The sequence below is a fragment of the Panthera uncia genome (genome assembly GCF_023721935.1).
Source record: "Panthera uncia isolate 11264 chromosome A1 unlocalized genomic scaffold, Puncia_PCG_1.0 HiC_scaffold_17, whole genome shotgun sequence".
In the NCBI taxonomy this organism is placed as follows: Eukaryota; Metazoa; Chordata; class Mammalia; order Carnivora; family Felidae; genus Panthera; species Panthera uncia.
In genome coordinates this window covers 132069894-132084386 of record NW_026057577.1, presented here as the reverse complement: position 1 = coordinate 132084386, position 14493 = coordinate 132069894, and the positions used below count along the sequence as shown (strand labels likewise).

Below are 14493 nucleotides of genomic sequence, written 5' to 3'. Positions count from 1 at the left end.
CAATTTGAAGATAACGTTTCCTAATGACACCTATTACAGATTGATACAACCAAAAATGCAAAGGTTGTTTCTTGACCCTCAATTCTGTTTGATTGATCTACATAATCAGTTTTTTCACCAAAGCTACACACTATCTTGATTACTGTATATTTATAGAATTCCTATCAAATCCATATAAATGTTAGGTTCAATTTGACAATATCTATAAAAATGTCTGTTGAGATCTTGAAAAACAATGTATTTATAATATAAATTTGCACAGAATTGCTCCCTTGACAATGTTGGCTCATCCAGTCCATACATATAGAATGGAAATTCTCCATTTACTGAATCATTCTTTAATATTTCTCAGCAATATTTTGTGGTTTTCAGGGTGCAAGTTTTTTTAAGTTTATTTATTTATTTTGAGAGAGATACAGAGAGTGCAAGAGGGAGAGAGGCAGAGAGGGAGAGAGAGAATCCCAAGCAGGCTCCACGCTGTCAGCACAGAGCCTGATAAGGGCTCTCATTCCACCATCCTGGCTGGGATCATGACCTGAGCCAAAATCAATAGTTGGATGTTCAATCGACTGACCCACACCATTATTCTTGATAGTGTAATTTTATAGAACAAATAAAGCAAAAATATATAAGCTTATATGCTGAAAAATTCTTATGGAGTTATTTTGTGCTTATTTTGGTGTTTTGGTTGTTTTTCATTAGGGAAAAAAACTTCCAAACAACATATTTTTCAGAGTATATCTATGGCTTACTTTTTAATTTTATTTTAATTTATTTTTATTTCAGTATATAGTTAACACACAACATTACATAAGTTTCAGGTGTACAACTTCTCTATACATTATGCTATGCTCATCACAAGTATAGTCACCTACTGTCATCACACAGCATTATTCCAATATCACTAATTTCCTGTGCTGTACCCTTTATTCTTATTATTATTTATTCCATAACTGGAAGCCTGTATCTCTCACTTCCCTTCACCATTTTACCCCTCCTCTCCATCCCCTTCCCTCTGGCAACCATCTGTTGGTTCTCTGTATTTATAGGGCTGATTCTGCTTTTGCTTGCTTGTTTATTTATTCCTTTTTTTTTAATATTCTACATATGAATGAAATAATGTGATGTTTTTCATTCTCAGTTTGACTTATTTTACTTAGCATAATATCTTCTAGGTCCATTTATGTGGTTGCTAATGGTAATATCTCATCTCTTTTTTATTACTAAACAATATTCCCATAGATAGATAATAGATAGATAGATATAGATAGATAGATATAGATATAGATATAGATATAGATATAGATGGATAGCAGATAGATAGATACATATAGATGATATAGATATAGGTTTAGATATATAGAAATAGATATAGATTTGGATGATACAGATATAGATAGATGATAGATATGTAGATATGGATGATAGATATATAGGTATAGATGATATAGATAGATATAGATATAGATATAGATGATATAGATGATATAGATGATATAGATGATATAGATATAGATAGATATAGATGATATAGATATAGATAAAGATAGGGGCACGTGGGTGGCTCAGCCCATTGAGTGTCTGACCGGCTGGGATCATGATCTCGCGGTTTGTGAGTTCAAGCCCTACATAGGGCTCTGGGCTGACGGTTCAGAGCCTGGGGTCTATTTCAGACTCTGTGTCTCCCTCTCTCTGCTCCTCCCTTCCCCCCTTCTCAAAAATAAATAAACATTAAAAAATTTATATATATATACCACATCTCCTTTACCATTTATCTATCCATGGACACATGGGTTACTTCCATACCTTGGCTATTGTAAATAATGATGCAATAAACATAAGTGTGAATATATCTTTTCAAATAAGTGTTTTCATTTTCTTTGGATAAATACACAGCAATGGAATTACTTGAATTATTGAGGAATCTCTATATTGTCTTCCATAGCAGCTGCATCAATTTGCATTTCCACCAAGAGTGCATAAGTGTTTCTTTTTCTCCACATCCTTTCCAACTCTTATTATTTATTATTAATCTTTTTGGTTTTAGGCATTCTGACAGGTATAAGGTGATATTTCTTTTTGGTTTTGATTTGCATTTCCTGATGTTGAGCATCTTTTCATGCTATGTTGACCATCTGTAGGTCTTTTTTGAAAAGTCAAAGTCTGTTCAAGTCCTCTGTCCTTATTTTATTTTTATTTATTTTTAATTTTTTTTAGAATTATGCAATTCTTTATTAGTCAAGAAGATAATTTTGATTAAGAACAGGTTCCTGTTTAAACAATATTCCTTCATTTTAATTGACTTTTTTTAAAGAGATTTACAGTGGTTTCTGATATGGTATCTGGTAATCTGTAACAACACATTGTGCTAAGAGCTTACTACTCAGGTTTGAAAGAGCAAAGAGTTTATCTTGTTCATCATCTACAATCCATCAAGAATGACTGCCTTCAGCTCTGCAATGATAAGGAGCCTGAGCCCATATCCAGGAAGACTCAGTAGAGAAAGAAGGCTGTGACTGATTAGCTACATCTACCATAGGGAAGGGAAGGAACATAGATGATAGGGTGACTCAGGACTAGTCTAAGATAAGCCTAAAATGAATAGCTCCTGTTTTGTGCTCTGGATCATATTTGAGTAAAATCAAAGAGTAGCAAAATAGACATTAGTCTTTAAAATGTACTTTCAAACTATGTCAGACTAGAAACATTAAACTTAAGTGTTATTATAATTAAATCATTCATATGATGTTTTTTACTCATAGGTTATATGCATATACATTAAAAATAAAAGACTATTATTATTTTAAGCTATGTTACTGTTATATAAATCCTATTTAAATATAAGATAATTATAGTAGTAATGATCCATATGTGACTAGAGCAGAAGTTTCAGAATTCCAGATGTCATTGAAGAAGTTAGTTTCTGGTATGTACTTACTTTTGGTTTTACTGATGCACAAACTTAAACTGAATTCTTATCCACATAACAACCAGTGAATGTGTAATCTAAGATTGTGAAATGAAGCTTTAAATATGCTGTGCCTCCAATGCAAATATGGTCAAATGGCTGCTTCTCATGATTCTTGGCTCCCAAAGTTACAGTTCCAGAAACACTAATTTCCATTGATTTGGGGAACTTGTGTTCAATAATCCACATCAATAAGCTTTTCTTTCAAAACACTTCAAGCTGGCCAAAACCAACTTTGCATTTCACATGTGTGATTGGAATTCTATTATGATAAGGTATAGGAGCTGTACAGAATTCAAAATTATTTTTCACACTTTCATGAAGTTTTAAAATTAATTGCTATTTTTACTTGTAATTCTTCCTATTTCATTTGATAAAAACCCAAAATTGGTGGGACAGGGACCTGTGAGTATAGTAGCATAAGCTGAATGACTCTAAAGGAGGAGTGAATGGAAATTTGTAAGGTCCACTAAGTACAGAATCATCCATTGCATCAATGCTAGTAGAAGAATGGCAGAGTCCAGAGAAGTCACACAAGGATGAACTAGAATAATCTGAAGTGGAGATCCATTGGTGGAAAGACCCAAGCTGATGGTAACATTTGGCATGATTTCTTCTAAAAAATTTTTAACGTTTATGTTTTTATTTTGAGAAAGAGCATGTGTGCCTGAAAATAGGGGAGGAGCAGAGAGAGAGGGAGAGAGAGAATCCTAAGCAGGCTCCACACTGTCAGAGCAGAGCCAGCTGACTGTGAGATTGTGACCTGAGCCAATCAGTCACTTCACTGAGTCACCCAGGAGGCCCTTGCATGATTCCTTCTAAATGACACTTATCAGTGATAGTTCCAATGACTTGCCTTGTATCTGCTATATCTTGTTTATCATAATACATGGATTTTACCTTTTCAGTGATAGAAACTTGAGGTTTTCCTTTGTATGTTCTAACTTTCCAGGATGGATGTTTTTGTGGATGTGTCACAGAAGCAAAATTAATACTATCCAATGAATTCTTTAAGTTGGCATCTAACTAAATTCCAAATGGACAAGCTTATAGAAGTAAATCCAGGAGTTGGTTCAATTCTGTATTTAGCTCTGTGTCCTTTTTTTTTTTTTGACCCATGTAAAGAAAATCCTTTGCCCCCCAAATAAGTTCAAATCTTGTGAAATTACAGTAATTTTGAGGGGATAAAGTTTGTCCAACTAGTGGACCAAAGCATATGTCATGTTATTCTTCAGAAAAGCAGCAACTTGCAAGAGTTCTCCACCTCCTACTAGGAGACCCTAGACAGATGTTTTATAATGTGTGAACAGCTATCATAAGTCTCTATGAAGTCCTTATCATTCAATATTGTAAGTTCAAAGAGTAGTGCTTTAAGAAAGGTTACCACCTTCAGAATAGGCATATAATGTGCTCCAGTGAGGACTTTGGCTCATTTTCCAGCAGTTGGATACCATACAGAGAATCTCAGGGTGCCGCAAAGTCAAATTCCCAGTTCATGAGTTATAAGCCACACTCTCCACTGGGCCATGATAAGCCACTATAGCATCAGCTCATCCTAGAGGTCGCCATGGAAAAAGGGCACAGAGACTGGCCTTTTCAGATGGACTCTTTTCAGAAGACCTGAGGTTCGCTCAATCTGGGCCACTTTCTTCCCCACCACAAACAGTCTGGCTCAGCAGAGACATTAGCTATGTCAGGTTAAGTGACTAAAACCTCTGAATCCCTCTTGTCAACACATGCCAAAAAAGTTCAGTGAATCCTTAACTAGAATCTCGGTTCCTCCCAAGCAACCCCAGTAGTTTCTTCCTTTACAGTCTACTTCCTGGATGGTGGCCCATAAGGATAATGGTTCCTCACTCACAGGAGCTAGAAGCCTCTCTACAGTTTGCCTGCTGCTGGCTTCCCTCCAGTTCCTCCTGGTAGCCAATCATCATGCACCTCCATGTCCACACTTCCCTTTTTTAATTGGATTGTTTGTTTTTATGATGTTGAGTTCTGTAAGTTTTTTACATATTTTGGATATTAATACCTTACCAGGTATATAATTTGCAAGTATCTTCTCCCATTCAGTAGGTTGCTTGTTTGTACTGTTGGTGGTTTCCTTCACAGAGCAGAGGCTTATTATTTTCATGTAATCCTAATAGTTTATTTTTGCTTTGATTTCCCTTCACCCAAAGGATATATCTAGAAGAATATTGCTATTTTTATCTGAGAAATTTTGTCTGTATTCTTTTCTAAGATTTTTATGGTTTCAGGTCTCATATTTAGGTCTTGTACCATTTTGAGTTTATTTTTGTGTATGGTATTAGAATATGGTCCAGTTTCATTCTTTTGCATATAGCTCTTCAGTTTTTCAAGCACCATTTTTTTATTATTATTTGAGAGACAGTGTGTGTGAACATGAGAAAGGGGCAGAGGGAAAGAGAGAGATAGAATTCTAAGCAGGCCCCAACGTTCAGTGCAGAGCCCAACATGGGGCTCAATCCTGCAACCCTGAGATCATGACTGTAGCCAAAATCAAGAGTTGAACACTCAACCGACTTAGCCATCCAGGCTCCCTCCAGCACCATTTATTGAAGAGACCTGTGTTTTCCCCATTGTATATCCTTGCCTTTCTTGACGTAGATATATTGACCTTATAAATGTGCATTTATTTCTGTATTCCCTACTCTGTTCTATTGAGCTGTGTCTGCTTTTGTGCCAGTACCATAGTGTTTTGATTATACATTTTTGTAGTATATCTTGAATCTGGAATTGTGATACCTTTAGCTTTGTTCTTTCTCAAGAGTGCTTTGGCTATTTGGGATCTTCTGTGGCTTCATATAAATTTTAGTATCATTTGTTCTAGTTTTGTGAAAAGCGCTGTTGGTATTTTGATAGAGATTACATTGAATCCATAGATTGCTTTGGGTAATATGGACATAGATAATTCTTTATCTATGTTTTAGTTTAATAATATACTCTGAATTATCAGCTCTAATTATAGATAGACTTAGAAATATATTGGTTTATAAGGTTATTAATGTGAGGTAAAGAAATTTGTTAGACCTTATTTTATTTTATTATTTTATTTTATTTTATTTTATTTATTTTTTGGCTTGCTGTGTCAGACTTGGAAAAACAGAAACACCACTTAGACTATCTCATCCTAGAAGTACTACAATGTCCAACTGCAATGTGTTAAAATCTCCAGTGCTTAGGACTTTCAGGGTACACCTATGTTTTAGAGCAGCAGCTATGCTCTTAGAAAGTAGGCACCCAGCTAATGGCTGACCAAGAAGGTAGAAAAGGATTCAGTCGTTTCTGCTCAACAAAGGGATTTCTTTAACAGGTAGTATTTGCTCTCATTTGGACTGGCTCAGATGTTGTCATGTTGGAATCACAGTCTGATTATTTGCCCTGCACAGCTCTACTTACTTGCCCTTTTGTCTTTAAAATGTGTTACTCTTCAATATACCTTTTGCAGTTTTCACTGCATTACACTATCTGCTCTAGAAGAATGCAAACTGCATCACTTGAATTAGAAGGAAAGCAGAGTCGATATAGAAAGCTTTCAGAAATCAGTATGGTTCTGTTGGCAGATGAGGAGGGAGTGAAAAGCAGGAAAACACTGTCAGAGAGATAAACCAGGAGCAGGAAATGTGCTCTTCCAGTTTGGGCATGTGACCCTTTGAGTTCCAAACTGACCCTTTATCTCTCAGGAACAATGCACACAATTGCAAATGAGGACACAACGATTAAGAGTCTCAGAGAATACATAAACCTAATCCACTTTGAAATTGAGGTAAATTTATAGAAAGTAAATAATCTGAAATTCTCAGAACTAGGGTTCTAAAACCACCTTTATCTTTTGATTTTTTATCCTTTAAGACCCAAATTAACAGTCTACTTTTCACCATTTTGAAGTATCTGGACATAAGAATTTTTATTCATTTTCACATGTAAAATAGTGAGTATGAAAATATGAAGCTGATAAATTACCCAAGTCTAGAAACCTTTCTTCATTAGATGACATACCATAATATGGGGAGTACTCTTCCCAGTCTACTTGCATCTCCCTTGTCATTTTGAGAAGCTTTGAAATGCAGCATCCTGCACTCTAGGATGCTCAGAATCACTTTGTGGCATAAAAGATGTATTGTTTATGTATGAAGCAATCATATAAAGACAGGGAGAAAAAAAGAGAAACACTTCTCATTACGTGATTATTTTAGGAAAGCACAGGAATGTAGTTCATGTTTCAGCTGCAGGAATGAAAGTAAAAAGAATACAAGGATTAAGAATATAAGGGGAGAATTGAAAACACAAAGACACATGAATCTCTGCATATGTTAAACTCAAAGAATTGGACACCACCCCCCCTCAAATTAGTAGCATTAGTTTTAATTAAAAATTATAAAAATATTTGAAGTAATTTGATTATGAAATTAACAAATTATAGTATGAAATATTGATCTGTGCTATTATGCAAAGAGTATGTCTACTAGAAAATAAATTTATATTTTGTAATGTTATTTATACATGACAGGGTAGGAATGGTATTCTGCATTAGCTTTCTCAGCTCTAAATTCAGCCTATGCGGAAATTAATGTGTTTTGGAAGGAAAAAATTGCACAGATGTCATTTTCCTCAAAAGCAGGCAAATTATGAATGTAAATAATGCACTGTTTTGGTTTTGAGCTTCCAGAATCACTTGGAATCTGAGATACTGAAATGTCAACAAATTTGAGACCATTTTCTGCCATAAATGGAGATAAATACATTGATAGCCACTTGTCTTATTTGTAACTTGCATTAATTTTTCTATAAAAATATTTAAGAATAACATTTGGCAGAGTTTCCATATCATCTGATTATCGTACCATTATGCTATTATGAAAAAGCACAATCCAAACCTAAGCATTAGCTTTATGTCACTTTCATTATGCAATAATCACTACATGAGGATATGAAGATAAAAAATATAAATTCAGAGTAGGATTATATTAAAATAAAAATTCTTGGAGGCTTCTGGATAAAAAGTCAATTGGAAGGTAGATGTGTTCCTATCTAAGATATTCATTAAATGATTGGGCACACACTAAAGTCTATACAAACGTGTGTGAGATCAATAACAAACATCAACATTTTAAAATCTATTACACTAGAACCAAGCAATGTGCCTACCAGGTGTCACAAAGTTTGATCAACGCTAAATTTATATATCCCTTGGCTTGGGTACCCACTGGTAGCCAACAAGGGTGGTACACTGAAGAATGGTACATTGAAGCAGAACACAGCTGATAGTTATTCCTTACATTAACAAATCCCTCCATTAGCTTACTGATCAAAAACCAAATCTTAAAGAAATCATTAATATCACAGAACTGTCTCATGAATTGTCAACTTTATATTCCTACTGTTACCATGAATTCTCCAAGCCATCAGAAAGCTAAGTACATTTAGTGAACAGAATAAAACATAACTATTACATGCAACAGCTAAAATTATCATTTGCTTATAAATGTTAGTACTTTAAATGGTATAATTCAATAACATACTGCTTTTCTCAGGAAAATATTTAATTTAGACATCATGCCCTAAAAAATGATCTTGGACTTCTAGACTTCTAAAAATAAATTACTCTTATTTATAAGCCACGAAGTCTATAGTATTCTGTTATAGCTGCCCAGATCCACCAATGTTACTGAAACCCAAGTTTGGCTTCTGTCACTCAAAAGGCCAATACTGAAGAGCCAGTATTTGGTTGGAAAGGAATTTGAACTCTACTCAGAAGGTTGGCAACCTGAGGAGAAGGTGGACTCTTGTCCAAAAGCCAAATCCAAGGTTTTTGCCTGGCCCAGACATTTTTAAAGGGGTTAAATCAGTTAAGAGACTGCAGTAGTATGTGACATTTCTTGGTTATATGCAGCTTCAATGATGCCAACTACAGAGTTATCTCGGTGCGCCACGGTTGTGCAAGCAGATCTGGTTCCTTAGTACCAAGGAATTGTGCAAGAGTACTCTATTCTTTCTGCAAAAAAGGACAAAATCTATAGATTTGCAAATGGAGGTCAGTCAAGTCATTTGTGTGGCCTTAAAAAAGAGAAACATTTTGCTAAAAAATTGCTGGACTAATTAGAAATCCAAGGTGGCTTCAAAAGGCTTGCTGACCTTTTTGGCCTGGGAAAGGTGTAGTACTTCATTCCCCAAGGCCGGTGGTCTGCAAATCTCAAAGAAAGTAAATTAGTTTTGTTACAGATCAAGGGCCTTAGGTCAGCAAGCAAGGATTGTGTCAACTGGAAGCAAGTTAAGAGTGGCTGGAGAGCTTTTAAACCAAGACACCTTATATTACTCCTTTTCAAATTTGTTTAAATGTTTATTTGTTTATATTTGAGGGAGAGAGAGACCTTGAACAGGGGAGGGGCAGAGGGAGAGAGAGAGAGAGAGACAGAGAATCCCAAGTAGGCTACACGCTCAGCCCAGAGACCAACCAAGAGCTCCATCTCATGAACCATGAGATCATGACCTGAGCCAAAATCAAGAATCAGCTCAACTGAGCCACCCAGTTGCCCCAATATTACTCCTTTTCATGAGTAGGTAAATGATCGTTCTCTGCATATACTGAACAAATTCTCTTTAAGTCATGCTTGTTTACTTCTTAACCCTTACATGCAAAATCAGAAGAGAAAATAAAACAAAATTATCAAATGCATGTATGGATGAAGTTCACATTTCAATTTTTTGATGTGTGTAAATATCACATAACATACTTAAGGATACTTATTTTAACAATAATGAAACATAGTTTTGCCACAGTGTTTTAAAATTTAGAAATATTTCTTCTATTCATTTATTTACTTTTCCTATTAAAGCAAATTATTTTTAGGGAAGGGTTATAGGATAGTGGTTGGAGCAGAAAAACTATGTTTGGATCTTAGCTCTTCTCTGTTACAAATATGTGACTCTATAAAGGTATTTAAACACTCTGCTTAGGTTTTTCATCTCTGAAATTGGGGTAATAATTTTATACATCTCATGGAGTTTTATGAAAAAATAGCATAGGGCTTTGTACTTAAAACAGGGCAATTTATTGGAATGAAATCCAGTTGTGTTCCAAATGAAAATTCAGAAAACACTTCATAAATATCTAAAAACACTAGGAAATGACCATATCAGCTCTGTATTCTGTATCAGTGTGCAAGCTGTTATATTTTTCTTTGGCAATCATAACAGTGCTTGGTTTGAAATGCATAGCAAAATTTGAAAACCATAGCTTCTTTGCATGTTTGTTCCGTCTCTGGTTATGAATGTAACAATTTTGAATGTTCCAGAATGGCAATCTTAAAATGAAAGGAAAAGAATATACTTGCACAGCACATTTTACTCTAAAATCTGATTTCTGAAACCTCTTCATGGTCTTTCCAATAGTATTAAGGTTATGTTTGCCTGATGAGGACAACAGCCAGTCACTTCAGCCAACAACCTGGTTATCATATTTCCCAGAGTGGGAAAAGGAAATTTGTATTCATAAATTTTTCCCCTTCAAAATTTTTCTTCGCCATGATAAAAAGAGATTCTGAATTTTGAGAAACCTATTAACTCTGAGAAGTATTATTTCAAATATTTACTTGATGAATTGCTATTTAAAATAGCATTTGCAATAGAAGGATAGAGGATAATCTTTGGTATACTTTTAAAAACAATTTGATATCTCAGCCTAAACTAGGTTTTCATCAATTAATGACTTGGAGATTTGTATTTATCACATTGGTTCTATAATTTAGGTCATGTCAGCGAGTTCTCTTGGGATATGGTAAAACTTGGGATTATGAGAGCATACTCTACAGTATGTTCTTGGTCAATTTCCAAGTATGCATTTCGTACTCTAAACATGAGAACTTTAAAAACTTACTGAAATTCTCTAAGACTTTGTAAGCATGTTAAAGAAATAGCAGCTATCTCTTAGTACACAGTAAAGTGATAATGTCCCTTCTTCATGTCCTCCCAGGACTCCTTCCTCTCTTAGACAATTTCTACTTCAACCAACTTCAACCAAGAGAACTGGTGTGTGTGTGTGTGTGTGTGTGTGTGTGTGTGTGTGTGTGATTGTTTTGTTGTTTTGGTTCTTTCCCTCACAATGCTGAAATTGCCTAGACAGAGCCCTTACAGAGAACTCGTTGGATTCCTATAAACGTTACAGTTTTCTCAGTTTTCAACCTCTAGTCAGGTCATCAGCATAACTTTTTTTTTTTTTTTGCAGAGAAACCCTATCGTTCTTAGTCCTAGCTCTTTAGCCTTAATACATTGGTTGACATCATGCCCAAATCCTCAGGACTGCCTTCCTTATGTACTTGTCCACCTCCCACCAGACCTTTTACTCGTCCACCAGTTTTCTTTCTATTTGCTCCTGGAGAAAGTTCTTCTTTCATGCAGGACTGCAGCAGCATTTCTTAAGCTCTGTCAGGTAAATTGGAAGTTTTTCAGTAAACTCGCCAGTTTATAAATCAAATATATACTGTTTTTGGTTTATTATTCTTTCATAAAAGGTGAGGTAAGGAATCCTAGTATTTAGTGTTTGTACTTTCTGAAGCTACATGCCCCTCACTGGTCTAAAGAGCTATTATCTTGGTTACAGAAAGACAGGAATATATTTTATTCTTCATTCTCTTCTAAATGCTGATCAAAGATTTTACAGTCTCTCGTCTGCACTAACCCCAGATCTACCAACACAGAACCCCAGAAGTATTGATATGCTATATTTTTAACTCTTAGTTCATTTCAGCCAACAATGCTAAAATATATAAACAAATTTTATTGACAAAATGAGCAAATAAAACCAAATTCAATGATGAGGAAGGAAAAAAATAGAATTATGTATATGAAAATGAACTCAGAAACAAGAATCAATTGATGAGTAAAGCACCACATTAGTCACAGAGGAATTCAAATTTTGTAATCACAACATATTGACAATGTATTTAGAAAGATCACTCAGAATACAAATGAGAGAAACAAGAAGACTTGAAAATGAAACAACAGTTAAATGAACAGGACTATGGATTAAAAGGCTTGAAAATAGCAGCAAGTCAGTGGAATATTCTCAGAATGTCCCACACTGTAAAAGATATAAAACCACAGCTAAAAGAAGAACACATACCAGAAAATAAATAAAAACCACTTCCTTTATAATAAATTCTTGCAGCAAAACAAAGCCAAAAAGATTATATTAAAAGCAACCAGGGAAAAAGGAAAATTAACTACAAGAAAAAATGTATAACAAGAGCTTTTTCAAAAGCAGTATATGTAACATTTTAAAAATGGAATAATAAAAAGCTGAGAGACAATACTTGACAAACTAGATTGCTCTACTGATAAAATTATATTTGAGGGGTGCCTGGGTGGCTCAGTCAGCTAAGCTTCAGATTCTTTTTCTTTTAGTGTTTATTTATTTTTGAGTGAGAACAAGTGGGGGAGGGGCAGTGCATCCAAAGTGGGCTCTCTGCTATCAGCATGGGGCTCGAATTCATGAACTGCAAGATGATGACCTGAGCCAAAGCCAGACCTCAACTCACTAAACCACCCAGGTGCCCCAGGCCTCTGACTCTTGATTTTGGCTCAGGTCTTGATTTCAAGGTCATAAATTCAAGCCTCAAATTGGGCTCCTCACTGGGCATGAAACCAATTTAAATAAAATAACACAACACTTACCCAAATAATGATGAAGAGGAGGAAGATGAGGAATATGATGATGATATTTAAAGTAGTGGTGAGGAAGAATAAATAAGACTCAAATGTATAACAGAAACATGCAGACTGTTTGGAGGTGATTAGTCTTTTTTTTTTAATTTTTTTTAACGTTTATTTATTTTTGAGACAGAGAGAGACAGAGCATGAGCGGGGGAGGGTCAGAGAGAGAGGGAGACACAGAATCGGAAGCAGGCTCCAGGCTCTGAGCCCTCAGCACAGAGCCCGACGCGGGGCTCGAACTCACGGACCGTGAGATCATGACCTGAGCCGAAGTCGGACACTTAACCGACCGAGCCACCCAGGCGCCCCTAGTCTTTTTAATTGAGAGGATGACACTAGTGGTTTTGAATTACTTAATTTTTAAAATATCAACTATGTTTAATTTTAAGGGTAACCACTAAACATATAATTTGCAAACAAACTTACTAGAGGAAGTAAGCAATATGGTGATTGATATAAATGGAGGTATAGGTAAATAGTTATAATAATAACCAGATAATATTTACTTAAAAACACTAGTTTATTGAAGTGTTAAAAATCATGCCTAATTCACCATGTTAACATATTGGAAAAGGTAATTCATATAATCATCTCAATAGTTCAAAAAAGAGTATTTTATAAAATTTAATATCCTTTTATTATCAGAAATATAAACACTAGTCATAGAAGTTCCTTATTCTCATAAATTCATTTGCCAAAACAGGTGAATTATTAGAAGTAATAGGAGAGAGTTTTACAAGTTTCATTTAAAATAAATATCCAAGTTCATGTCTGTACACGTGTAAACAATTAACAACATAATTTAAATGAAGACATGTGTATAATATCACCAATAGTTCAGAGTTTCTAAGAGTTGTTAATAATAGTTCAGAGTACAAAATATATTTAGAAACTTTAAAAATTAATAATGACATTTTATGGAGTCATATTATAAATAAGCTAACTTATTCAAATATAAATCATATTCATCCATAGAAAACATGTCAGTCCTTCCCAAATTGAACTATGGATTCAATACAATTCTACTGAAAATCTCAACGTATATTGTTGCATGGAACAAAATATATTTGATGGAATAATTCTGGCATATATATAAATGAGTAAATAATTAAAAATTGTCAATGCACAACTAAAGCAAATCAAAGAAGGAGACTTTCCCTTTCAGATGTCAATGGTTGTAATACAACTATATTAATTAAGATAATATGGTATTGATATACAAAAAGAAATATAAAACAATGGAAAGAATATAGTGCTTAAAAACAGACTGGACCACATGAAGATCATATATTGGTAGTACAATTAATTAATGGAGAAAGGACCAGTTACTTAAGAAATAGAGAAAGGTTGGGGCGCCTGGGTGGCTCACTCGGTTGAGCGTCCGCCTTCAGCTCAGGTCATGATCTCTCAGTCCGTGAGTTTGAGCCCCACGTCGGGCTCTGTGCTGACAGCTCAGAGCCTGGAGCCTGCTTTGGATTCTGTGTCTCCCTCTCTCTCTCTGCCCCTCCTCTGCTCATGCTCTGCCTCTCTCTGTCTCAAAAATAAATAAAAACATTAAAAAAAAAGAAATAGAGAAAGGTTCATTTGTTCCCAAATTTAAAAAGAATTGGATGTTTACCTCACAGTATACACAGTAGGTTATATTTAAATATGAGAAACAAAATTATGAACATTTTAAAACACATTGCACTACTTTTATAAGCTTGGGTGAAGACATGTTTTTAAAGAAGACATGAAAGTAACAACAATAAGATAAATAATTTATTAACATGGAAATATTAAAATTAAGATTTTAG

General features: G+C 34.7%; 1 pseudogene; it reads right to left on the bottom strand.

Annotated features, from left to right (window-relative positions):
* Nucleotides 1-2849: 2849 nt before the first annotated feature.
* LOC125935181 (AP-5 complex subunit mu-1-like) lies at nucleotides 2850-4576 on the bottom strand (annotated as a pseudogene).
* Nucleotides 4577-14493: the final 9917 nt, after the last annotated feature.